The sequence below is a fragment of the Rattus rattus genome, chromosome 4 (assembly GCF_011064425.1).
Source record: "Rattus rattus isolate New Zealand chromosome 4, Rrattus_CSIRO_v1, whole genome shotgun sequence".
NCBI lineage: Eukaryota > Metazoa > Chordata > Mammalia > Rodentia > Muridae > Rattus > Rattus rattus.
In genome coordinates this window covers 127,866,027-127,892,428 of record NC_046157.1, presented here as the reverse complement: position 1 = coordinate 127,892,428, position 26,402 = coordinate 127,866,027, and the positions used below count along the sequence as shown (strand labels likewise).

At 39.4% G+C, this 26,402-nt stretch overlaps 1 pseudogene; it reads right to left on the bottom strand.

The window, feature by feature from the left end:
• LOC116898504 overlaps positions 1-17,029 on the bottom strand; it is a 117,728-nt pseudogene extending 100,699 nt beyond the window's left edge.
• Between the last annotated feature and the right edge of the window lie 9,373 nt (positions 17,030-26,402).

The window sequence follows — 26,402 nt, the reverse complement described above, 5'->3', positions numbered from 1 at the left end:
TCAAGGTGGGACAGTCTGGATAGCTACCCCTTCAGTCTCTGTCCATTTGTCCCTGTTTCAACTAGACAGGAACAATTCTGGAGTTAAATTTTTTGAGATGGGTGAGTGGCCTTCCCTCTTCTGGGGCTACTATTTACTAGGGTAGTCCTTTGAGTTCCATCATTGTTTAACTAATGTCTCTATCCACATTGGATTTAATGGGAAGCTCTGGTCTCTTTCTGTTTGTGTCCCTGCAGATTTTCTTGTTCTTTTGTGTTTGGACTTTTTTATGTTTATTTTCTTTTTGCCTGTCATATCAGTATCTTCTAAGAGATCTTCTACACTGGAAATTCTTTCTTCTATCCTGTTGCTCTTGGCTCCATGGTTTGACCTCTCTTCCTAGGTTTTTTTTCCATTTTCAAGTTGCCTCTATTTAATTTTTTTTTTTTACTGTTTTTACTTTCCATTTTGGACTACTTTATTCAATTCATTCCTGTTTGATTGTTTTTCTGTATTTCTTTGAGGGCTTGTTTCCTTTTTTGAGGTGTCTACCTGTTTACTAGTATTTTCCTGTGTTTTTAAAGTGAGTTATTTATAACTTTAAAGGTCTCTGTCTTCAGGAGATAGGATTTTGGTCAGCATCATGTTTTTGCATGCTGGGATTATTCATCTTTGCTGTGGTGGGAATGCTGGGTTCTGATGGTGTCAAATATATTGGCTTTGGTTGTTTATGATCTTGTGCTTCCTCTTGTCATCTTGGTTGTCTCTGTGTTTAGCTGGTCTGGTGAATCTCCTGTCAGGATCTCTGACCCTAGCTTCAGCTGATTTCTGGGAGACAGACTGTTGCCCTGACCACAGCAGATCTTCTGGGAGCTCTGCAGACATGCTCTGGCTGCAGCAGATTTCTAGGATCTATGTGGATTGTTTGCTTTGGCTGTAGCAGATCTCTGGGAGCTCTGCAGGCTTGTTGTTTTGAGAGAGAGAGATGGAGAGAGGGAGAGACAGGCTCTCCCATGCCAGTGCAGAATAGAAGGGAGATGGCTTTCATTCATGAGGAGGTTCCTCTACCTGGGCAGGTGCAGAGTCCCAGCTCCTGCAGTCATTTGGACAGCTATCCTGCCCTGCCTGGTTGCAGTAGGTCTCCTGGGCTTGCTGCAGACTGTGCAGTGTGAGATATAGGGGAAGACAGGCTGTTCTGCAGCTCAAATCTGAATACCCCAGTAGCTTCTTTTCTAATGTCTACCATTTAAACACCAACACAAAAATTGATTGCTAAAATAAAAAAATCAAGTGTCATTTATTTAAGACAATGAAGATTAAAACAAGAACAACAAGCCTGGTGGAAAGTATTTCATGTAATGTTATAACCACTCACATATATCTTTCTCCCTATCATTGTTTTCTTTCTTGTCAGTGTCTCAGTTGGCCCTCATTTGTTTTCTATCAAGTGCTGGTCCACTCAATGGGTGTTTACATCTTGAACCCTTCTCACTGGAAGTAACAACAACAATGCCCCAAATTTGATAGCCCTACTGAAGGGCCAGAAGGCCCTTTCTGATTGGTGTATTTTCATGTAGAATTCTTCTTTGTATCAATAGCTACTCTCTGGCAATGACTCAATTGGACTTTGCATCAGTCTGCCCAACATTTACAGTTTTGTTGGCATGACTTCTGGCACTAATGGGGCTTTCCACCTTAGATTAGTTCTTTCTTTATACATCCAACCCATAGTATTTTACCCTTGCTTTCCTAAGTCTTACAGGAGTTTGGCTTTTCTTGAAACTTTTTTTGTCTCATGGTAGTCCACTGTAGCCCAGAGCAAGTACAGTGTCACTGAGATCTATCCGGCTTCATTTCAATTACTATTCACAATTTTACTTTCTTCTAAAATAAACCCTTGTGGTCCATCACCCTAGCTGCCTTAACCTCTGAAACCTAGCTGTAAAGAGTTATATATCTTATAGTGTTGGTGAAAACCAAGTTTCAGATTTGTCTTTAGCTTATTTGGTTTTGATGGGGACAACAGATGATAGCCCCTCATGCTGGGAGTATGGACTTATATCTTACATTGAAGTGATAGGTAGCAAAGCCAGACTTGTATAAAATGCCAAATAGTTACAGGCATACCACCACCGTTCCCAGTCACCCGTCGCCCCATGTTCAAATTCTCCTCCCAAGACCCGAAACAGCCTGTAGTAGTATTCAACACTCAAATATAGCGGTTAGATTCAATTCAGTTCAGTTCGATTCAGATTCAATTCATTCAATTGACCATTAATTTATTCTTGACAGACAAACTAAAGAATGTATCTTATTTTCTCTACTACTTTTCCTACCTTAAGGCATTTCTTTTCAGGTCTTTTTCTCATGCAATTATTCTCTCAAATTCAGTATATTGAGACCTCTCTACCTGTTTTTGAGTTTTGATTACCATGCACATCGAGGGGAGCTTTCCTTGATCACACTGATGATTCACACTACATTCTTCTCCTGCCAGTTTTTCCTTCATTCTTCTATCTATCTATCTCTCTCTCTATCTATCTATCTATCTATCTATCTATCTATCTTTCTATATATATTATCTCTCATCTCCTACACAATTTAATGACCATCTCTATATTCATTTGTTCTTGTACCTTAGAGATTTACACAATTTCTAGATATCATACAACCCCTTTACAGACTTAGAAATCTCTTTCTCGGTGATTAACAGACACCACACCATAGATAAAATGAACATGTCAAGGCTTGTGGACTGTGAGACATCAGCTAGGCTGTTTTAATTTCTATGGCTCTAGAGACTGCGCATTGAGATCCTCCACAACAACTTGAGCATGTTCCAGTTTTGATAGTGATAATGTGTTGCTTTTCACAGAACATTTTTAGTAGAAGCTGAGAAAGGCGGAAGACAGCAATGCAAAGTGCCATTTTATACCAGGCATGTCAGACTGTCTTTGAATGTGATAAGTCCTATACACGACCCACTGGTAAAATAGTTGGTCAAAAGAGACCTGAAGTATTGCTCCTGGAATGCTTAGTAATTGCTTCCTGTTCTCTTTGCTGATCTCTTATCCGAGGTTTTATTGTCTGGTGCGCCATGTTCATCCCATGTTTTTCACTCAAGCCACAAAAGACATGGTGGGTGCAGTCGGGAGATACTTTGCGAGGATTCAGACTACTGCTACTACTGCTGCTGCTGAGTGTTTAGTGCTACTGTTGCTCCCTAAAGTTTCTTGTGTGCTGTGTTTTGTTTAGTAGTTTCACATGACCCATTTCCACATTTTCCTCCAAGAGAGTGAGGTCCTTAGAGGCTAGCGAGAACTAGCTGCTCCCAGCCAGCATGATGCTGAGGTTTAATTACCGATTGCAGTTCTGTTTCTCAGGTTTTGCTGAGTCCTCAGGAAGGAAAGGGAAAGCTAACTTCGCTGTGCAGTCACCAAGCTCTGAAGAAAGAAATTTGCCTCGCCTTTCTTAAGAATGTTGTCATGAGTGATGGGATGTGTGATCAGGTGAAGAATATAATCCACAGTACAATGCATGAATCCTTACCATATAGTCTACAATTTCTCTGAGACAATCCCGAGTGATATTCTTTCCCTTTTACCATGTCAACGCTGTCAGATTCTACCTCTTTGGTGGCCAGTAAGCTAAAAAGCACAGGGTAAATACAAGTCTCTAGCAAGTTATGGGGAATGGACAAAGGGCCATGCTCCTGATGTGGTAGCTTGGCAATGCGCCATGGCAGTGCTTAGTTGTTTGAAAGTGTTGGAGGTAGGTCTTCTAGCGAGACATTCTTGACCTTTGGCCAATGTGCTGTCTTTGATCTTGAGAGTCTTTTCCTAAGTTCTCATGCGATCTCATCTCATTGCCCTTCACTGCAAGCCAATTTCATCTTTTATATTGTGATCCTTCTGAGGCGCTATCAGCCAGTGTGGTGAATGAAATTACTTTTGTAGGTTGAGAAAAGATCTCAACTTAGTAGTTATATTCAGCTAAAGTTAGAAATTTTCAGCTAGAAGACTGTCTGAATACCATAGGGTTTTATTTCATTAAAAATAAAGTTTAAGACACAGAGCGTTCTGCTTTCAGTTTGCCAATTCTGGAAAATGTACTTAGGTATGGAGAGCCTTCATCACTACTAAAAGCCAGAAGGTCTGGTTTGTTGAAAGTGGCTCCAGCTATTTCTCTAGTCAGTGACACCATTTCCTAGGAAGTGATCTTGTGCATATGAGTCTGTGTGTGATTAGAGAGTGGGAAAGAAAAAGTCACAAAACGAAATTCTAGAACTTTCTATGATTTTCTAATCATAGTTACAACATATGTAGAGAGAGTAATGTATTATACAAAAGACTTTTTGACTCAGAAGCGAGGTGCGGAAAGAGTTGAGAAGGGCTGAGATTTAAAATCATGATATAATCCTAAATTATGTAATACTAGTTGAAATATTACGATTGGAGTAAACTTCATAAATGTCATTTTAATCTCCCTACGGGCGAGGCCAGAGGTATTGCTCTTCAGGAGCTGTCTGCCTGGCCTGAACCTTGCTGAAGAATGGCTGGCCTGGCCAGGATCTGCAGGGAACTCATTTGCTCTCGCTTTCCCAGTACTGGGATCACAAAGCATCCTCCATGACATCTGGTGGCATCCGCGTTCCATGTTTGAACAGCAGTATTTCCTGATCGAGCCAATCCTCATAATCTCTGTCTGTTTTGTATATAAAGAGAATAGTTTCCACTTGGTCAGAAGTAATCCATATCTAACCTGTAATAAAGCTGATGATGTCTGGAATGGAAGGTGATCACGCAAAGAGCCTATGTGTCTGTGGCCAATCCCTAAATACCCTGCCAAATACACTGCAAGTCACTCTGGTCCCAGTGTTCTGAAGGGTGTTCCACTTGCTTTAGAAAGATACAGGAGGCTTGAGCTTACCTGGCAACCGAGCAGAAAAGAAATTGGCTTCTAAATGTTTCAAACCTCATCGTTTGCAAAGATTCAGACAACTTTTTGATTATCTGACAAAATGCCTTCCTCACCAGCTCCTGCTCCTAAACCCGAGCACAATAATGATAGAAAGGCCTGTCTTAAATCAAGCGGAATGCATCTCTGCAGTGATTGAATGCAAACCTTGGCTATGTAAAGCATTTTTCAGAAGAAGGTCATTGTCTATGGAATTAATTTTCACTCTTGGCTCAACAATGCCTGGTGGCTGTCGGAGAAAGCTTGCCATCCCATCTGTTTAGTGCAGAGACTGGCCTAGATTGAGTGAGTGAAGGACTGATAGGAGTCAAAGATAAACTCCTACCTTGCAGGAATAAATTATTTTCAAGTGTCGTAGTCCTGAGATAGAATTAAACTCGGTCTAGACATGCTATATAGAATAGAAAGAATAGAATTTCTCACCTCAAATCTGAGATTAAATAACAAAGCTACATACGTAATGTACAAAACGAAACTTTTATTAACTTTCGACTCTTTTGAATTACGGCGGATTGTTCTCCCTAGACACGGTCCAGGACATGCATCAGGTACTAAAACTTGAGTCTTTTACCTGTGTCTTAGCATTTTATATTCAAGGATTTCTATCTTCCGGGATGATAGAGTATTAGTCAAAGTAATTAGTTCAGTCTTATTTTATGTGTAGTTTTATCAAAAGACATACAAATTTATGTGGCTCACATTTAATTTTTACAAACTATTTAAATTCTATTTTGTTAAGTAGTAAAAGCAGTGCTATCCCTCTCCTCCTTGAAAGGTGTTGCCAAGCATGCCTGCAGTTCGTCGTCATCCGATATTTTAAGCCACATCTTATCTCTCACTTTGCCAAATGCTTACTCAACTTAGGTCCTAAAGGAATTTCTGCTCGAAAGAGATTTCAGGATGGAGTGTTAGTACTGTAGGTACAAATCTGAGGGCTATATTTCCAAGAAAATTGAGTTCAACTAAAATCTGGCATGCGAGGAAATCACATTTTAAATTATAAACATTCAAAGATATATATCAAACATCAAAACTCATTTTACGTATTTAAAACTACATGACTTTAAGGAGACTCTGCAATGCATTAACATGACATGGAGGTTTTGCACTTCACAAATCTATGAACCTACTAGAGCAAACAATGGCATGTTGATCTTTTCAATATAGTCCACATCCAGTACGGAACTACCACTTAGCGAATATGGTATATATATTTAGCTACCATTTATCACTCACCTATAGGGATCCTGGGAAGCACTGAAGAGTAGGTGCGAAGATGAGTGACCCTGTAAAAGTAAAAGTCAATAATTTCAATATACAAAACAACTGAAGAAGGAAAGCCAGTACTGCTTGGGCAAAGATGTAGCTAGTCATGCTGGCCTATCAGGTCTCAAACAATGACAGAGCAGGAGCAGGTATCAAACCTCAGGCAGCAGAATGGGACTGGGTAGCAAGCCTCTTTCTTCCATATGTTGGTTAACCTGCCTTTCACTTAAAAACAGCTCTGCCCTTTTCCCTTAAAGAAAAAGTTCCTTGGATTCCTCCATACCCAGCATGTTCTGTCACAGCTGTGTGCAACAGGCTTCCCTCTTTTATCCTGGCTTCTCCCCAGCATTTCTTTTAAACTTTTACTTGACCTTCGAGATTGTCTAGAGACTTATTCTGCCTCCTTGTCTCCTGCCAAAGCTGCTACATTTATACATTTAAACCTTCTTTAAAATAGCATCGCTCTGTTTTGACTTCAATTTATTCAAGGCTGTTGGAAGTTTTTAAAAATGAAATATTTAGATTACTTATTATAACGCTTGGAATTGAGGAAGTAAGGTTTGAATTGAATTGAAATGAATAAGAGAACTAGTAAGGCATGTTACATGTATAATTTCGTTATGGTTTATGTAAGCAATCGAATCATGGTTATGCATACATGTCTCTGTATGTTAAGTAAGTCCACGTATGTGTGGGGTTGCACATGCCTGAGGGTGTGGATATGAATGAGGGACAGAAGACAAACTTGGACATTGTTCTTTAGCTGCTGTTCACCCTTGGTTGTTTAGAGAAAGCTGTCACTGGCCTGGAACTCACCAACCAGGTAGATAATGGTGAGTGAGTTCCAGTGATTCATCTGTCTCCATTCCCACTGCTGAGATTGCAAGCCCATGCCACCACAGGTATCTGGAGTTTTATAGATTTGTTCTGGGGTTCAAAGCAAGACCTTGTGCTTGCCAGGGAAGTGCTTTACAAACAGAAACATTCCCCTAGCCACGATTAACTTTTAAAATATGCTTTTAGGGGCTGAAGAGAACCCTTTTGTAGAGGATTTGGGTTCAGTTTCTAGCACATACATTGGATGGTTTCTAACTGCCTTTAACTCTTAGTTCCAGGAAATCCAAAGCCCCTTTCTGTCCTCTTCGTGCAAATAATGCACACGCAGACAACAGTCATATAAACTGCACATACATTAAAATCAATTTCTTTAAATGCATTCTTATTTTTAATTGGCACATAGTAGTTGTATGTGTTTATTGCAGTCAGTGCATGTCTGTATACAATGGCTAGTAATCAGATTATGGCAGCTGCAATATCTGTCACTTTTTTTTCTTTTAAACTTGTTTTGGTTCTTTGTTAATTTCACATGATGCACCCCAGTCATACTTATCTCCCCCTCCTATACCCCTTCTACCTGCTCTCCACTCTTGCAACATAACTTGCAAAAGAGAGAAAAAAACCTCTTCATCTTGGAAGCAGTAGTATGTTACAATGTGTTTCACAGTATGCCCTTTTGTCCACACTTTGTTGCAAATGTTCCTTGCAATAACTTGTTGGTCTGGCATGAGGCTTCTGCTACTCTAGCTATACTGGAACCTCACTGAGGCTTTTCTGGGATATCCTGTTGTTGCTCTGAATCATGGAGATCCTGTAGTTTTGGATCTGTAAGACCAGTTCCTTCATGCAGTCTAGCAACTCATCAATGGGGTAGATGTTGGGATGGACCAGTCATTTATCATTTCTTTATATATATTTGGAATGCAGGTTGTAATTTAAACATGATAGCCTTACCTATTTCCATTCTAGCTCCTACATAATTGACACAAAGACCTTTTAAATTTATTAATAAACTTTAAGCACTTGACTGGGCAGGTATTAATCTATTGTAGCCCTCTAAGATATCTACTTACCAGTCACAGGCCCCATGTTACTTGCAGTCTGAGTCTTGCCCTGTCTTACTCTGCTACTTATGTGTACTCATGGAGAATTTCTTGATGACCTGCTCATCATGACTCCTCCTGAAGTCTCTGCCTTATGGCCACTTACTTTCCACCTCTCTCCCTTTTGGACCCACATTTGCATTCTCTGCCTAGTCATAGGTTGATCAGCTTTTTTTAAAAAAAAAACCAATCAGAAATAATTGAAGAATATTCTTTACACAAGATAGATACATTGGGACATTCAAGATCCTACTAGTTATTGTGAAGCATTCAGTTACTTGTCAAACATAGTTAGCTTAGAGTGCTACATGACATCAGTACACAAAATTTTAAGTTAAAAACAATAACTATATATTTATGTAGTACACTTTGATATACATTGCTTTAAGTTGCACTTTCCTGTTGACTAATAATGTTGAGCCACCACAACTGACTTACACAAAAAATATGTGGGCTAAAATTTTAAGACCTTTCATCAAAAAATGAATATAAATAATCACATTAAAAGTTACTCAAGGGGTTAGAGAGATGGCTCAGCTTTCAAGAGCATTTGTTGCTCAATGCACTCTTTGGATTTTTATAGGCATATACATCTTATACACTCATACATACAGGCAAAATACCTTCACACCAAATAAAAATAAACATTTTTAAAAGAAGTTTAAACAACAACAACTACTACTCAGCAACAACAGCAACAGTATAAGAAAATTAATTAAAGGAATGACAGACAGGCAGACAGAAAGGCAATCTTCCCAAAAATTGTTAACTGTGTTACAAGGATGCTTTATAGTTTGCAGTTTCTTGAGAATTCAGTTTAATTTTGGTGGTTAAATGGATTAGAGTCACATTGAGTTTTCTACATCCAGGAAATGATTGACAGTCAATTCTGGTCAACTAGTTCTCTTGTCCTAAGTGGGAGCAGTAGCACTGTCACTCAGTGAGAAAGGTTGTCCATCTCTCTCTGTTTGAGCTGGCTCTGATCTGCTTTAGTGAGTATAAAACAGCAAAAGCAACATTGTGTGACTTTGGCACCATGGCATTGAGTTCCCCCACACCTCTACACACACATTTCACTCTTACAACCCAGCTGCCCTGTGTATAAGGTATACCCATCGAGAATGCCTTATTCTGGTTATTAGAAGGAGGGGAACATGAATTCATCCCAGTGGAGACATTTAGGAGGCCTTCCTAGTCAATGCTGGGTTATTGTTTCAAGCTGCCAAGTGTCTATTGATTACCCACAAAACAACAGGTAAATTACAGAGTAGAAATGAAGCTTCTCAAGAGTGTTGTACACTGGATTCTAGTCAGGTAAAAACTAAGGTGTTCAGTACTTTAAAGAAACAGGCTGAATCTAGTGTTGAAACACATGCATTTCAGGAAGTACAAGAGGAAGATTTTGAGTGTAAGCCCAGCTGAATCTCTATAGCAAGACTCTGTCTCAAATATCCAACTAGTCATGGATCTAGAAAAGACCATATTGAATGAAGAAACCCAGACCCAGAAAGACAAACATTGCAGGGTCTCCTTCATCTAATGCTCCTAGTTCCAAATCTTCAGATGTGAGTACATAATAGGAAATAACTCCAGAAATCAGCAAAGCAAAAGGGGCTATTTCTGTGGAGGATGGGGCAGTGAAATAGAGATGATATAGTATTTATGGTTGATCAGGGAACTAAAAAATCAAAGTTCCTAAGGGAAGGGGAAGTAGGTAAATACAGAAGGAGGGGAGGAGGATGTAGGATGTGGTGATTTGAATAGGGGTAGATTCCATAGACTCATGTGTTAGGAATACTTAGTCCACAGGGAGTGAAAAATTATTAGGAGGTATGACCAAAGGTAACAGATATGTATTTGTTAGAGGCTATGTCACTAGGGGGTGGGCTTTGAGGTCTCAGAAACTCAAGCAAGTTTATTTCCTGCTGCCTATGGATCAGATGTAGAACTTTCAGGTTCTTTTTTTTCCAGCACCATGTCTGTCTGAATGCTGCTATGTTTCCTGTTGTGATGATAATGAACTAAACTCAGAAAACTATATACCAGCCCCTAAAGTTAAATCTTTCCCTTTATAAGATTTGCTATAGTTTATTATTTCTTCATAGCAATAGAAGCCAAACTAAGAAATAATATGTCTGAAAATGTTTTGAGGAATTATATTATTAACACATGGGCATTGGGGAAAATTTTCTGAACAGAACATGAATGGTTTATGCTCTAAGATCAAGAATAGACAAATGGGACCTCATAAAATTGCAAAGCTTCTGTAAGGCAAAGGACACTGTCATTAGGACAAAATAGCAATCAACAGATTGGGAAAAGATTGTTATCAATCCTACAACTGATAGAGGGCTAATATCCAATATATACAAAGAACTCAAGAAGTTAGACTCCAGAGAACGAAATAACCCTACCAAAAAATGGAGTAAACAAACAAAAAATTCTCAGCTGAGGAATATCAAATGGCTGAGGAGTGCATAAAGAAATGTTCAACATCCTGAGTCATCAGGGAAATGCAAATCAAAACAACCCTGAGATTTTACCTCACATCAGTTAGAATGACTAAGATAAAAAACTCAGGTGGCAAAGATGTTGGCGAGGATGTGAAGAGAAAGGAACCCTCCTCCATTGTTGGTGGGATTGCAAGCTGGTACAACCACTCTAGGAATCAATCTGGAGGTTTCTTAGAAAATTGGACATTGTACTACCTGAGGACCCAGCTATACCCAAATGATGCTCTAACATATAACAAGGACATATGCTCTTCTATGTTCATAGCAGCCTTATTTATAATAGCCAGAAGCTGGAAAGAACCCAGATGTCATTCAATAGAGGAATGGATAGAGAAAATGTGGTATATCTACACAATGGAGTACTACTCAGGCTATAAAAACAATGGCTCCACCCAATTAGACAAGATGGATGAAGCAAAGAAGTGAAGAACGACAGGAGCCGGATGTAGATCTCTCCTGAGAGACACAGCCAGAATACAGAAAATACAGAGGCGAATGCCAGCAGCAACCACTGAACTGAGAATAGGTCCCCGCTGAAGGAATCAGAGAAAGAACTGAAGAGCTTGAAGGGCTTGAGACCCCATATGTACAACAATGCCAAGAAAACCAGAGCTTCCAGGGACTAAGCCACTACCTAAAGACTATATATGGACTGACCCTGACTCTGACCTCATAGGTAGCAAATGAATATCCTAGTAAGAGCACCAGTGGAAGGGGAAGCCCTGGGTCCCTAAGACTGAACCCCAGTGAACTAGACTGTTGGGGGAGGCGGCAATGGGGGAGGGGGGAGGTACACCATAAGGAAGGGGAGGGGAGGGATGTTTGCCGGAAACCGGAAAGGAATAACACCAAATGTATATAAGAAATACTCAAGTTAATAATAAAAAAAAGAAATGTATATAGAAATACTCAAGTTAATAAAAAAAAAAGAAAAAAGAAAACAAACAAACAAACAAACAAAAAAAAAAAAACCAATGGCTTCAAGGAAATTCATAGGCAAATGGGTGAACTAAGAGATATCATCCTGAGTGAGCTAACCCAATTACAAAAAGACACACACATGTTAATGCACTCGATAAGTGGATATTAGGCCCAAAAGCTTGGATTTTAAGATATATAATCCATAGACCACATGAAACTCAAGAAGAAGGATGAACAAAGTGCAGATGCTTCAGTCCTTCTTAGAAGGGGGAACAAAAATATTCACAGGAGGAGATATGGAGACAAAATTTGGAGCAGAGACTGAAGGAACAGCCATTCAGTCTGGAGATCTAGCCCATACACATACAATCACCAAACCTAGGCAATATTGATGAAGCCAACAAGTGCATGCTAACAGGAGCCTGACATAGCTGTCTCCTGAGAGGCTCTGCCAGAATATGACAAATAGAGAGGCAAATGCTAACAGCCAAACCATTAAACCCAGAATGGAAACCCCCATTGAGGAGTTAGAGAAAGGATCGCTGAGCTGAAGGAGCCATAAACCACATAAAACAACAATACCAACCAACCAGAACTCCCAGGACCAAAAACACCATCCAAAGAGTACACACATGGACAGACCCCATGGCTCCAGCTGCATATGTATGCAGAGACGGCCTTGTTGGGCACCAGGGGAGAAAGAAACTTTTGGTCCTGCTGTTAGGCTGGACACCCCAGTGGGGGAAATGTCAGTGCAGGGAGGTGGGAAGTGTGGGTGGTTGGGTAGGGGAAAGGGGATAACATTTAATATGTAAATAAAAAATATCCAATAAAACTCTTAAATTATAATACATATATATTTCTGTGTATAAATATATGTATACACTTTTAATGGACTTTTATCATCTTTGCAGATAATGTTCCCTCCAAAAGCCAGACACTACCTACCTAAAAATTCAACTCAAGGTACAGAAATCCTTCTTTGTTGTTGTTGGTTAAATTGGTTAAAGAGACTTCCAAAACATATGCCCTATTGACATTGATTTTTCTCTGGACATTGAAGGTAAATTCCCATTGCTAAAGAGACCATGAACTTCTGACATAGTGACAGAAGCCCCTAAGTTGGTACTGACATGAATGCCACCAACCTGAGGACTAGCTTTCATAGTACCAGAAGGCGTCAGGCAGGCTTCCAAGAGAAAGAAGTGATCAAGAGTCTGACAAATGACCAGCATGGCATGACTACCCTTAGGGTGCAGTATTGGCACACATGCCTTGGTGGTAACAACAGCTCTAATCGGACTTAGAACCCAAGAGGGAAATTATGTTTGTACTGGAACCCTTGCCAAGTACAGGGATGTCAATTCACAGTGATTTTGGAGGAGAGCCTAACTACCACTTTAACTAAACCAGCGTAATCTCTAACTACACTCTAAACATTTGTCCTTATCCCTAAGATAAATGTCGTCCTTATGCCTCGTCAAGGAAACTCCTCTTGGCAATAGAACAGAGACTGTTACAGAAAGCGGAATTGTCATGCCCAGTTCCAATGGTTACAACTAAAAACAATTCCAACACCTGTGGCTCAGGGAATAGTACAGAACTGTGTGTGGATTATAGTAAGATGCAGAGGATCTGGGTGTTTGTTGTGAGCCTGTCTCTTAGTAATGTCATGAACTACACACATGATGACTCATCAGCATGATCTTTTAGACATGAGCTGAACAAACAAACAAAGAAAATAGACATGCCAAAGTGAAGGAAGGGAAGGCCACAAGGCCACAAGCCTACCCAAGGAACTACAGGCAATTAAGGAATGCTGCAAGGTGGGAGAAACAAGCAAACGGAATACCCAAATCCAACAGTAGGCATGAGAAACCCTTTCTGAGTTGTTTGTCAGGGTTGCCCAAGAGATTTCCTAAATACACAGCCTATTGTCTTTGCCCTTGGCTGTCCTTTAGCAGTAGTAACTTTCTCCCTTCTCTGACTGACCTTAAGGAACCTTCCAAATGAAGTGTCTTGTGATCAACATGGCTTATACACAGCATGAAATACACCTGAACAGAAAAAGATGCAAGATTTATTACTTTAAGCAATCCAGTGTTAGTTCTCAGGAACTAAGATTAGTTCTTGTCCTAACCACAGGAGAAAATGGTTTTGTGATATGCTGTGAAAAAATACTGAAAGACTTAGATTGTACCAGATATACAACAGTACAAAGAACACGTTAAAAAATAGTCCTAAATTTTACTTTCCAAAATAATTCTATTTATGCAAATATTAAAATACTGTATGTTCTATACAGCCACCAAACTAGATAAGATGGATGAAGCAAAGAAGTGCAGGCTCACAGGAACTGGATGTAGATCTCTCCTGAGAGATGCAGCCAGAATACAGCAAATACATAGGTGAATGCCAGCAGCAAACCACTGAACTGAGAACAGGACCCCCATTGAAGGAATCAGAGAAAGGACTGGAAGAGCTTGATGGGGCTCAAGACCCCATATGAACAACAATGCCAACCAACCAGAGCTTCCAGAGACTAAGCCACTACCCAAAGACCCTGAGCTCCAACCTCATAGGTAGCAATAAATAGCCTAGTAAGAGCACCAGTGGAAGGGGAAGCCCTTGTTCCTGCCAAGACTGAACCCCCAGTGAACAGGATTCTTGGGGGGAGTGTGGTAATGGGGGGAGGATGGGGAGGGGAACACCCATATAGAAGGGGAGTAAGAGGGGTTATGGGGATGTTGGCCTGGAAACCGGGAAAGGGAATAACATTTGAAATGTAAGTAAGAAATACCCAATTTAATAAAGATGGAGAAAAAGAAAAGAAAAGAAAAGTACCATTCATATGGCAAAGCCACTTGAACTCAGAAAAAAAATACTGGATGTTCTGAGAAACACAAGTCCATTGTGCTGTATAGAGAATTTATTAAATGCATTCTATATTACAGAAATGAGCATGCTGTTTCTTTTGGGGAGGTTGAAAGCCTCTATCAGAGTTGATCCATAAATATTTGCTAATTAGATAAACTTGACTCTCTTGCCTTCGTTCACCTGCTAAGCTCTCCAACATAGTCCGTTCTGTACATTATATAGAGATGTCGCCAGTGATATTTTAAACAAATGCTATGAACTCTGCAGTCACTGTATATTTAAAACCTTTATACAGGCCCATTGTGAATTAGTGACTAGATTTTATAGGGAATCCAAGTAGCATCAGCAGAAAGTCATTTAGCATAAAATTATATTTCCCGCCCACTAGATAATTAGAGTGTGGTGCATGCAGGGCGGAGAGGGAGAGGAAATTATCTGTCAAGACTATCTTAAGGCATTTGGCAAAGGTCCAGTTTGGGATAAACCTAGGTAGCATCTTGTTATAAGCACTGCAAAAGTAATTTTCTTTCCGAAATTGAAAATAAATGTAATGTTCCTGAAGGGAAACATTTAGTAATAATCAAGTCAAAGCACAAGGATCTTGGTTCCCTCCTGTGACCTTAGTCGCAATGTGTTAATAACCCTGCTTCTCCACTCCTAGCCGGAGCTCAGTTCAGAGCTTAGATTACTGGAGCCTATAGTTCCCGAGCTATCATTTCATGGTAGTCAGGGTTGAGCTGATGGACACTGCTAAATACCTTCTGTTTCAGAAATGTACAACTGACACTTGGTCTAACGAAACCTTTTATAATAAAAGAATGAAATCACTTTAGTGTCAAGCACGGTGGCACGTGCCTGTAATTTCAACACGTGGGAGGCTGATGTAGGAAAATTGGGATTTCAAGGCCGGCTTGGCCTATGGTGAGACCTTGAATGGAAAAAGTAAAATCAACAAATGATAACCCAAATAAACCACAAAAAGAAAATATTTTAATGGGTTATGTTAATGTCAAATTCTGACCGATATACTTTTTATTTACTTACTATGGTTATTTAGATATTTGAACTGAAACAAAAAATATATATTAACATTTGATACACAATTGTTTTTGCAAAAGTAGGCAATGCCAATAATCAATGATTATAATTTCAAAATGAGTATGTTAGGTATCCAGAAAATTCAGCCCCATTATAAGCCTTTTAAATTCACACAGTTGTTGGCAATTTTATTGAAACCTCATAGTTTCCTGTTGATAAAAGTTCTGCACCATCCCAAATCACCATCTAGTGTTTTATGTAATTTTTAATGAGAAACGGGGTGTACTTTAACAAGGGCTGGCTTAACAGTCACCATAAACTCTCTTTTCTCCATTGGTTGCATCTTGAGTACCCTGTCCTGTTTTGGGCAGCCCCACACCAGCAGCATGAGATTATTTTTTCCATCTTTCTCTCTGTGAAAGGATCTCTCCATAGCCTTCTTGACAAGTAGTCTTCCAGCTGAGATTATTTTCATAGACAGAGAAGCAAAAGAAGGAATTAATTCCTCACAGGACGAGACATGTCACTGTTTGACAAGTTTAATTTGCACTGGGTTTTCTCACCAGGAGTCCTGGCTCTGCCTGACCGGGCAGGCTCTTCTTCTCTGATGCAGCCCTTCAAATGTGTCAGTGCTACAGCACAAGAAGTGTCTGCTCTCAGAGAGATCACTGGCTTCAGTGTGCAGCTGAAAGCAGGCAGAGCTGAGGAAATTGGGAACGGAATCAGACTGACAGGAAAGAAAGAAAATAAGCAACCGTTTCTGCCTTCCCTTTCTCAGGGTGACAAGTTTATTCCCTTTGTGAGTTGTGTACATGGTAAAGATGATAATTAAGCTAGTCAACCATTTGGGAAATAATTTCTAAATTGTATTCCTACTATAAGCATTACCCAAATTGGCTGGAGGTGGATTAAAGACTTAAGAAGAAGAATAAGACTATTAAAGAAGACTTATAGTGTACACATATATACATGGAACATACATAAATTATATATATATACATATATATATGATACAGTATAGGTATGTAGTACAGATGTGCATATACCAACATATATACAAATGCACACTTTTTATTCTTAGGGAGGCAAAGCCTATTTTTGTATTTATACATAAGAAAAAATTGTTAGATGTGCCATTTAAAAACCAGAAATTTTTCCACACTTGAGGGAAGACAAGAGTTCATTTCGTTAAATTACCCCCAATTCCAGGCTTATAAATACTCGTCCTCCCTTCATTGGAACTAGAATGGTTTTAATGACAGCTAGAAATGAGATGGCTGGGGTGGAGTATGAGAGAGATGAAGGGATGTGCAATGTCCTGTCTTTAATTTCCCGGAATTTTCTTTTTACATGCCCACTCCTAATCGAAAAGCCCTGGATGGTCTTTTTTGCAGGAGGTAGCTCTGGGGAGGCATTCTGTGAGTGAGTAACACATGCAGGGGTCAGGGAACCAGGTTCATTACCTGGATTACAGTAACCCAGCTCCTCTGGGCTGATACAACCCTTCTTCTTCTCCATGGTGCTGCCATAGACAGCTCTGAACTGAAGCAGCTTCAGACAGCTTTTCTCTGCTGAAAGCCCTTATCCATGGTGGCAGGGACAGCTCATAATTCTGACACTTTCCCACTGTCCTTTCTTTTTTCCCTCCTGTACTTACTGCTTCCCACCTTAAGATGTAAGACGGAGAGTAATGAGGAAGTTCTCTAACACCTACACTGAGAGCCCTCATGCATATGCACACATACAGCACACATGTATGCACATGTACACATGTGAACACATAACACACACACACACATATGTGGATATATCTGTTTGAACAAAGAAACCTGAACCACATTGTTTCCAAAAACCCTAAGCTTTGTTCTTTGTAAGAAAATAAAGATTTTGTGATTATCTTCAATATAATCCTTTTCAAATGAAGATATAGAAAGGGAACCCAACGTGTTCACTGTGGCTGTATGGCTGTTCCTGGGAAGAGAGAATTGAGAATTTGGGGTCACTTTTTTTTTTTTCTATTTTGTAATGTGTGTGTGTGTGTGTGTGTGTGTGTGTGTGTGTGTGTGTGTGTACATATTCTTAAAAGTTATTTTACTAGTTTGGGATGAAAAAATGGAAAATTCAGAAAAGAAATATTCCAGCAAAAGAATAGTCACAACAGCCAAATACCTAGTCACAATGAAACAAAAAGCTGTAAAAAGATGTTTGCCTACCTGATTCTCCTTCCTCCTCCAACTCACATAAGCAGAATAGCATCCGAGGAACTCTGTGGGCAGAGTTCCCAGGGACCTGTGGAGCAGTTCAGTTCCAGGACATTTTTAAGTTCCCTTCCCATACGTAGAGAAGCTCTGCTTTTCATTTTCATCTAGCCCTGAATGCTGCACTCGTGGTATCTCAATTCTAACCTAAAGGGAAGCTTTTGTGAGGACAGGATTATATATTTACAATTAAGTCTTCAACAACTCTGAATCTTCCAACCTTAGTTGAGAACAGGAAAGAAAATGAGTCAACAGCATGCACTGGGTCCTTGAGCAAAGTTTCATGTCTTGGAAAGCAGACAGGAGAACACGGAACTGCCAGATTCTGTACTGACAGAATAAGTAAGGTGTATGCGACAGAGGTAAGAGACGGAGATCAGTGGGCCCCATCAAGGGCACAAGTGGAAGTAAGAATATTGAAAGTCACCCCAAAAGAAAACAGAAAAGCAAGACGATGAGGGTGAGAACACACAAAGAATATTGCAAAATGTAATTTGAGTTGGAAGAGATGAGGAGAAAAAGAAAGAAAAAAATGGTGAGCTTCTATGAAGCAAGCTTGGAGGAAGAGATTTACTTGTTACAATGAAAATAATGAAGACAAAATAGTTGTGATGTATGAAGAATTGACTAGAACCTAAACAAACTTTTGTGTGTGTCTGCACATGCGTGTGTATGTGTGTGTGTGTGTGTGTGTGTGTGTGTGTGTGTGTTACTCACTGTGGGAACTTTCTGAATGCCAGCCTTAGACTGCTCAGCCATCTTGACTTGCTCACCTTGGGACCTTTCAAACAGTTTTTGATAGGCAGGGGAGCATGGGTCCTATGCTTCTATATTTGGAGCAAGCTCTGGTTAAGTGATTCTGAGGTTTTGGTTCTTCTGTGTGGGCCTGGAGAAGCAAGGACAAGATGACAAGTGAACTTTGGAAGCAAAAGAAAGAACTTGAGAGAATATTTCAGTTAAGGTATGCTCTTGACATGGAAGCCAAAACAGGAGAGGGAATTTAGTGAACTGGCTTTCAGCTGCTCTAAGTAGGAGTGAGCTCATCTGTTGAGAATGAGATCCTGGAGGAATCCAGGCATGAAAGAGGTAGGGAAGTCTTGGATAACTGTCATGAGACGCTTATTAGGAGATCAAGAAGAGATGAACTGCTTTTTTGGTGAGGCATTAATTAAACCATGGGATGAAGTGTGGGCTTTAGGAAAAGGAAGTAAAAGATGATTTTCCCCAATTAAAATTAATGAGATAACTTTTACCTGCACTATACAATGTAAGCTTAATGACTGCTTCAGAAGGCCCAGGAATGCAGCTCACCCCATCACCTACATACTTCAAGCAGTTACAACTTGATTTAATTCAGTTTTCTAAACCTTTTCTTTACTCAGTGTTCGGAAAGTGAATTAAAAAAAATACAACCTCTAGTTGTAATGAGGCTGCCCCAAGACAAGAACATGTAGAAAAAGGAACGCTTTTTGGATTGCTTAACGTATGGGTGGTTTTCAGTTTACCTGTTAATAATATTTCACAAGTAATTATTCTAGTTGGCGTCCACCCAGGATTTGGGCAGACATTAATCCTTTGGGAAGCAAATGTTTGGGAACCCCTAGGGACCCAAAGACCTCCTGGAAGGTGGTGCAGGTTTGTCTCCTCTTAAAACTGCTTCCCTTCTGTTCCTTTGTCATGTGTCCCCAAGGCAGTGATTCACTGGTGGCTGGGACCTTGGGATTTGGTTTTAAGTGTGAAATAAAAATATGTTTTAAAAGCAAACCTCTTGTACGTGTTAGTGTGTACAAGTAGGATGCAAAAAGGAGAGAAGTCTCAGAGATCTGTTCAAGGTGTCCGTCCTTCAGTGCCTTGTAGCATTCACAGACTACTGCAGGAAGAGAGCAGGCAGATGGACTGGCTGAGAATAGGCAGGCCTCAGACACGGCTCTACTGTGCCTGGATCTGTTCCAGCTGTAACTCCAGCTTCCCAAGGCTGATACAGATTTTGGCCTCCTCCTAGTAGTGGTGTAAGGACTTTGAACATCCCAGTCTTCTGACTATTTATCCTGGGTTAACTCCTCAAGGTCTTCTGCAGCCTTCTCTGAGGTTGTTTTCCTCTTCACTAAATGACCCAGCCCTTCACCTCTCTCTTTTATGCTTCTTTACATATCATATCTCCTGCATTAAACCCTCACATGACACCTAGCTTACTTTGCTAATACCCCCACAGCCTTTAATTTTTGCTTTAAGGAGCCATTCGCATGACTGTTGTTTTAAAATCAAAACACAAATTCAATTAGATACTTAGATCACGCTAAAAGCCATGGTGTTTCTGATGCCTCCTTTCCAGTTCTGGAGCTCAGCGAGCATTGTGCCAACCCAGGCTTTTCCATGCTTACCCTGTCTTTGGTTTTAACTGCATGAGGGCATGGGATAAAGATCGAAAAGGATCTTTGCGAGAAGGCCAATCAGGACTCTATAATACAGTCTTGATGAGTTAGACCTTGTGCTCACAAGCTGGAATGAAGTGCATTAAACTTTACAGCGATAGTTCCCACATTCTTGAATCACAGAGACTAGAAAAAAAGGCAAGGGTTATACATTTAAGGTAGTAACATACAGAAAAAAAAATAATTAAGGCCTTTAAAGTTCTGTCTCTATGCAGCTAAGTCAGTCAATGCATTTTAACAGACGAGATGAATTTTACATAGAGCTTATGAGAAAGAGACTTTGTAAATGTAGAATTGGCAGCAGGGCTGGGGTTGATGTTACTAGAATCATATGGTGGGAAGTTTTAGAATAATTCTCAGAACTTAGTTCCAGAAGTTTTCTTGCCTAACAGATTCAGTAAAGATTTCCGGCTCACTTCAGGCTTTTACCTACCATGATGCTGCCTCTTGGTGACCTACCGTGGGGCTGTGTCAGTCTTCAGCACAGTGCATAAAATGTTGGTATCTAATTAAAAAAGAAACAAAAAACAAAAATCTTGGTCTGTCTTACTTACTTTATTTGAAGGGTTCTTTAAGTATCCCAGGCTAGACTTGAACTCACATCATAGACCACACTGGCCTTGGATACACAGTCCTCCCAAGGAGTGTTGCTAGGGCTACAGGCTTGAGAAACACGCCTGGCTCTTTGCCTTCTTTTTCAGCCAGCTCCAGTTTCTCCTCTCTAGCAATCAGTGTTTTTCTCATGGTATTAAAAGGTAACTTAAAAAAAATATAATAGAGGGAGCATTTAAATTAAACCGAAATGAAATGCCAAGATATAATTGGCAAGACATGTGCCGAATATAACTTGAGTATTTAAAGTTCACAGCATGCACTTTTAAGTACATGGCACATGTTTTCCCCCTATTGTGAAAATAATGTGTTTGATGAGAATAAAAAGATCCAGTAATTATCTGCTAAATGCCAAAAATTTACAATATTTATCTTATATGCTGTGGCGAAGAGACTCCGTCTGGGTTTACTCATGTAGAAACCAAGCCGTCACAGAAAATTTAAAAAGCAGTCTGTTTTCAAGCAGAAAACAGTACAAAACATTTGCTGGTTCTGTTTCTTCTGTGAAATGTATGTATTTTCTGTGCTGAGGAGGTGCCTGCCTCTGTCCTGGGCAAAGGCGTGCCTATGTGTACATTCTTTAATCTCGTTCATACTGTGATAGGACATTTGGTTAACTGGAAAACAAAATACAGTAAGAGGAAAGGCCAAATTATTCTCACTGCTCTGGTTACTTTTCTTTGTTGTTTTCAGACATTTAGCTTAAATGAAATTAGCATGTCAAGGGCAGTTAAAGATTGTAATAGCCAAAAAAAAAAAAAAAAATCGCTGTGACCCAAATCTAACAGAAATATTCCAATTATTTGATTAGAGTCAACATGTAAGTTTCTTGTTTGTTTGTTTGCTCATTTGTTTTCTGTAATCTTAACTATTTTAGCATTAAGCAGCCAGGGACTGAATTTGTTCTTTGAGAATTACTTTCTGACCTATGAGCATGGCTATTTTCAACCAAGCAGAGAGTAATGAGATCTTCACCTTGGTGAGAACACTTCAACTTGTCTCTATTCTTACCCGTGAATGCTACCCTTTGCACCTTATAATGGTGGGAGACAGTTATTCTCAGTAGCAACTGTAAATACCAAGTTAAGGAGCCATATGGATCGGGTCCATTTTTTTCCCTTCCTCTTTCTTTGGTCATCCCCAAACATATCTGGGAAGGAAATTTCAAAGTGGAAATTCTATTTTTGCTTGCTTGTGTAGCCCACGCTAGCATTTGTTCCTACAGCTGTTCTACGTTCACACCGAGAGAGAAGGTAGCTGAAACCTGCTCCCACCACTAATGATGACAATGTAAAAAAACTGTCTTCGTTCCCTGTAATACTTTTAGCAGATGCGTCCAGATAACCATCCCACGACCACTGGGAACATGTGGCCTGACACTGTCTTTTAATGAGCTTTCCCAAAAGTTGCTTCTACTTCTCTAGGACAAAGAGGGCGGGTGTCAGGAAAATGCTAATTATATAAAGATATTTTCTGGCTAACCATTAAAGAAGTCTTGTTAATGATGGCCTCAAAGAGGTATAAGCATCAATTAAAAGGCAAATGCAATTATTTTACTGACAACTTAGGAAGCCAAAAATGACGCCCTTTGTGAAGCTGTAATGTTTGGACATGAATAAACCATTTCAAACTGCACATTCGTTTTATCGTTTAGTACTTACCGGAGGATAAATGTTAATGGGAATATGAAGAATGTGGAGTAAGGGATTACAGTAATTTACCAAGTAGTGTTGACTTCAGTCAGTTTTACAACTAGAATTTGCTGAAACACCTACAATTATTTATACATAGCAAATACTTGTTGGGGTGGTAATCAATAAAACATCCCGTCTCCTAGAAGCTTTTAAAAAATACCAAGCAAAAATTGAAACCCAGCTCCTTTAATGAACTCAACTGCACTGAATTTTATTTCTATTGAATGTATAAATTCCCTCAAGCAGTTAATTTTCAACATTTATTCACTGTAATATTGTTGTCAAAATTAATTTAAGTCAGCATTTTTCTACATATGTGACCTGGTACAAGAGAGAGCCTGCCTGCTTGCCTGGAAGTGTATGCATGCCTTGATGTAGTGCTTTAAATGTTATCAAGTTAATTAACATGCATAGGAACTGAGCTGTAACCGAGTGAGCAATGAAATGAACCATACTTCATAACAGCACTGCGGGAAAACACCTAAAGAATTCTGTAGGTATCTGGACCAGGATAATTATGTTTTAATACAGTGATTTTTTAAAATTTATTTTATTTTATTTTTTATTGGATATTTTTTATTTGCATTTCAAATGTTATTCCCTTTCCCCATTTCTGATCCATAAGCCCCCTATTCTATCCCCCTCCCCTCCTTCTATAAGGGTGTTCCCCTTTCCCAACCACACCCCATTTCTGCTTCCCCACCCTGACATTCCCCTACACTGGGGGGAGGGGGTACAGCCTTCTCAGGACCAAGGGCTTCTCCTCTCATTGGTGCCCAACAAGGCCATTCTCAGCTACCTATGCAGCTAGTACCATGGGTCTGTCCATGGGTTTTGGTCCCTGGGAGCTCTGGTTGGTTGGTATTGTTGTTCTTATGGGGTTGCAAGCCCCTTCCGCTCCTTCAATCCTTTCTCTAATTCCCCAAACTGGGATCCCGTTCTGAGTTCAGTGGTTTGCTGCTAGTATTCACCTCTGTATTTGTCATGCTCTGGCAGAACCTCTCGGGAGACAGCTATATCAGGCTCCTGTCAGCATGCACTTCTTGGCTTCATCAATATTGTCTAGTTTTGGTGGCTGTATATATATGGGCTAGGTCCCCTGGTTGGGCAGGCTCTGAATGACCATTCCTTCAGTCTCTGCTCCAAACGTTGTCTCCATATCCCCTCCTAAGAATCTTTTTTTCCCCCTTTTAAGAAGAACTGAAGCATCTGCACTTTGGTCATCAGTCTTCTTGAGCTTCATGTGGTCTGTGGAATGTATCTTGGGTAATTCAAGCTTTTGGGCTAATATCCATTTATCAGTGAATGCATACCATTTTTTTTTTTGTGATTGGGCTACCTCACTCAGGATGATATTTTCTAGTACCATCCATGTGCCTAAGAATTTCATGAAGCCATTGTTTTTGATAGCTGAGTAGTACTCTCTTGTGTAGATATACCACATTTTCTGTATCCATTCCTCTGTTGAAGGGCATGTGGGTTCTTTCCAGCTTCTGGCTATTATAAATAAGGCTGCTATAAACATGGTGGAGCATGTGTCCTTGTTATATGTTGGAGCATCGTTTGGGTATACGCCCAGGAGTGGTAGAGCTGGACCCTCAGGTAGTACAATGTCCAATTTTCTGAGGAACTTCCAGACTGATTTCCAGAGTGGTTGTACCAGCTTGCAATAATGGAGAAGTGTTCATTTTTTTCCACATCCTCTCCAGCATCTCTTGTCATCTGGTCCTGGGCTTTTTTTTTTTTTTTTGGTTGTGAGACATCTAATAAGTGCTTCTATTTCTTTGAGAGTTATGGGGCTGTTTAGATGGTTTATCTGATCCTGATTTAACTTGGTATTTGGTATCTGTCTAGAAAATTGTCCATTTCATCCAGATTTTCTAGTTTTATGGAATATAGGCTTTTGTAGTAGAACCTGATGATTCATCTATCTTGTTGATTTTCTCAAGGAGCCAGCTCCTAGTTTTGTTGATTCTTTGTATAGTCTTTTTGCTTCTAAGTGATTGATATCATCCCTGAGTTTGATTATTTCCTGCCATCTACTCCTCTTTTTTGTTCTAGAGCTTTTAAGTGTGCTATCAAACTGTTAATGTACGCTGTCTTTAGTTTCTTTTTGGAGGCACTCAGCGCTATGAGTTTTCCTCTTAGCACTGCTTTCATTGTGTCCCATAAAATTGGGTATGTTTTGCCTTCATATTCATTAAATTCTAAAAAGTCTTTAATTTATTTCTTTATTTCTTCCTTGACCAAGTTGTCATTGACTATAGCACTGTTCAGCTTCCATGTGTAAGTAGGCTTTCTGTCGGTTTTGTTGTGATTGAATACCAGCCTCAGTTCCTGGTGATCTGATAGGGTGCATAGGATTATTTCAATCTTCTTGTATCTGTTGAGGCCTGTTTTGTGACTGATTATATGGTCAATTTTGGAGAAGGTACAATAAGGTGCTGAGAAGAAGGTATATTCTTTTGTTTTAGCATGAAATGTTCTATAAATATCTGTCAAATCCATTTGGTTCATAACTTCTGTTAGTTTCTCTATGTCTCTGTTTAGTTTCTGTTTCCATGATCTGTCTACTGATGAGAGTGGGGTCTTGAAATCTCCCACTATTACTGTGTGAGGTACGATGTGTACTTTGAACTTTAGTAAGGTTTCTTTTATGAATGCAGGTGCCTTTTTATTTGGAGCATAGATATTCAGGATTGAGAGTTCATCTTGGCAGATTTTTCCTTTGATAAATATAAAGTGTCCTTCCTTATCTTTTTTGATAACTTTTGGTTGAAATTTGATTTTATTTGATATTAGAATGGCTACTCCAGTTTGTATCTTGGGACCATTTGCTTTGAAAATTGTTTTCCAGGTTTTTACTATGAGTTAGTGTCTATCTTTGTCACTGAGGTGTGTTTCCTGTATGCAGCAAAATGCTGGGTCCTGTTTACTTATCCAGTCTGTTAGTCTATGTCATTTTATGGGGGAATTGAGTCTATTGATATTAAAAGATATTAAAGAATAGTGATTTTTGTTTACTGTTATTTTTGTTATTAGAGATGGAATTATGTTTGTGTGTCTCTCTTCTTTTGGTTTCATTGCAAGATTACTTTCTTGTTTTTTCCTAGTGTGTAGTTTCCCTCCTTCTGTTAGAGTTTCCCCTCTATTATCCTTTGTAGGGCTGAATTTGTAGAAAGATATTGTGTAAATTTAGTTCTGTCATGAACTATCTTGGTTTTCCATCCATGTAAATTGAGAGTTTTGGTGGATATAGTAGCCTGGGCTGACATTTGTGTTCTCTTAGGATCTATATGATATTTGCCCAGGATCTTCTGGCTTTCATAGTCTCTTGAGAAGTCTGTTCTAATTCTGATAGGTCTGCCTTTATATGTCACTTGACCTTTTTCCCTTACTGCTTTTAATATTCTTTCTTTGTTTTGTGCTTTTGATGTTTTGACTATTATGTAATGAGAGGAATTTCTTTTCTGGCCCAATCTATTTGGAGTTCTGTAGGCTTCTTGTTTGTTTATGGGCAGCTCTTTTTTTTAGGTTAGGGAAGTTTTCTTCTATAATGTTGTGGAAGATACTTACTGACCCTGTAATTTGGGAGTCTTCACTCTCTTCTATACCTATTTTCCTTAGGTTTGATCATTGTGTCCTGGATTTCCTAGATGTTTTGTGTTAGAGCTTTTTTTGTTTTACATTATCTTTGGCTATTGTATCAATGTTTTCTATGGTATCTTCTGCCCCTTAGATTCTCTCTTCTATTTATTGTATTCTGTCAGTGATGCTTGCATCTATGATTCCTGGTCTCTTTTTTAGGTTTTCTATCTCCAGGGTTGTCTCCCTTTGTCATTTCTTTATTTTTCTATTTCCATTTTTAAATTCTGGGTGGTTTTGTTCAATTCCT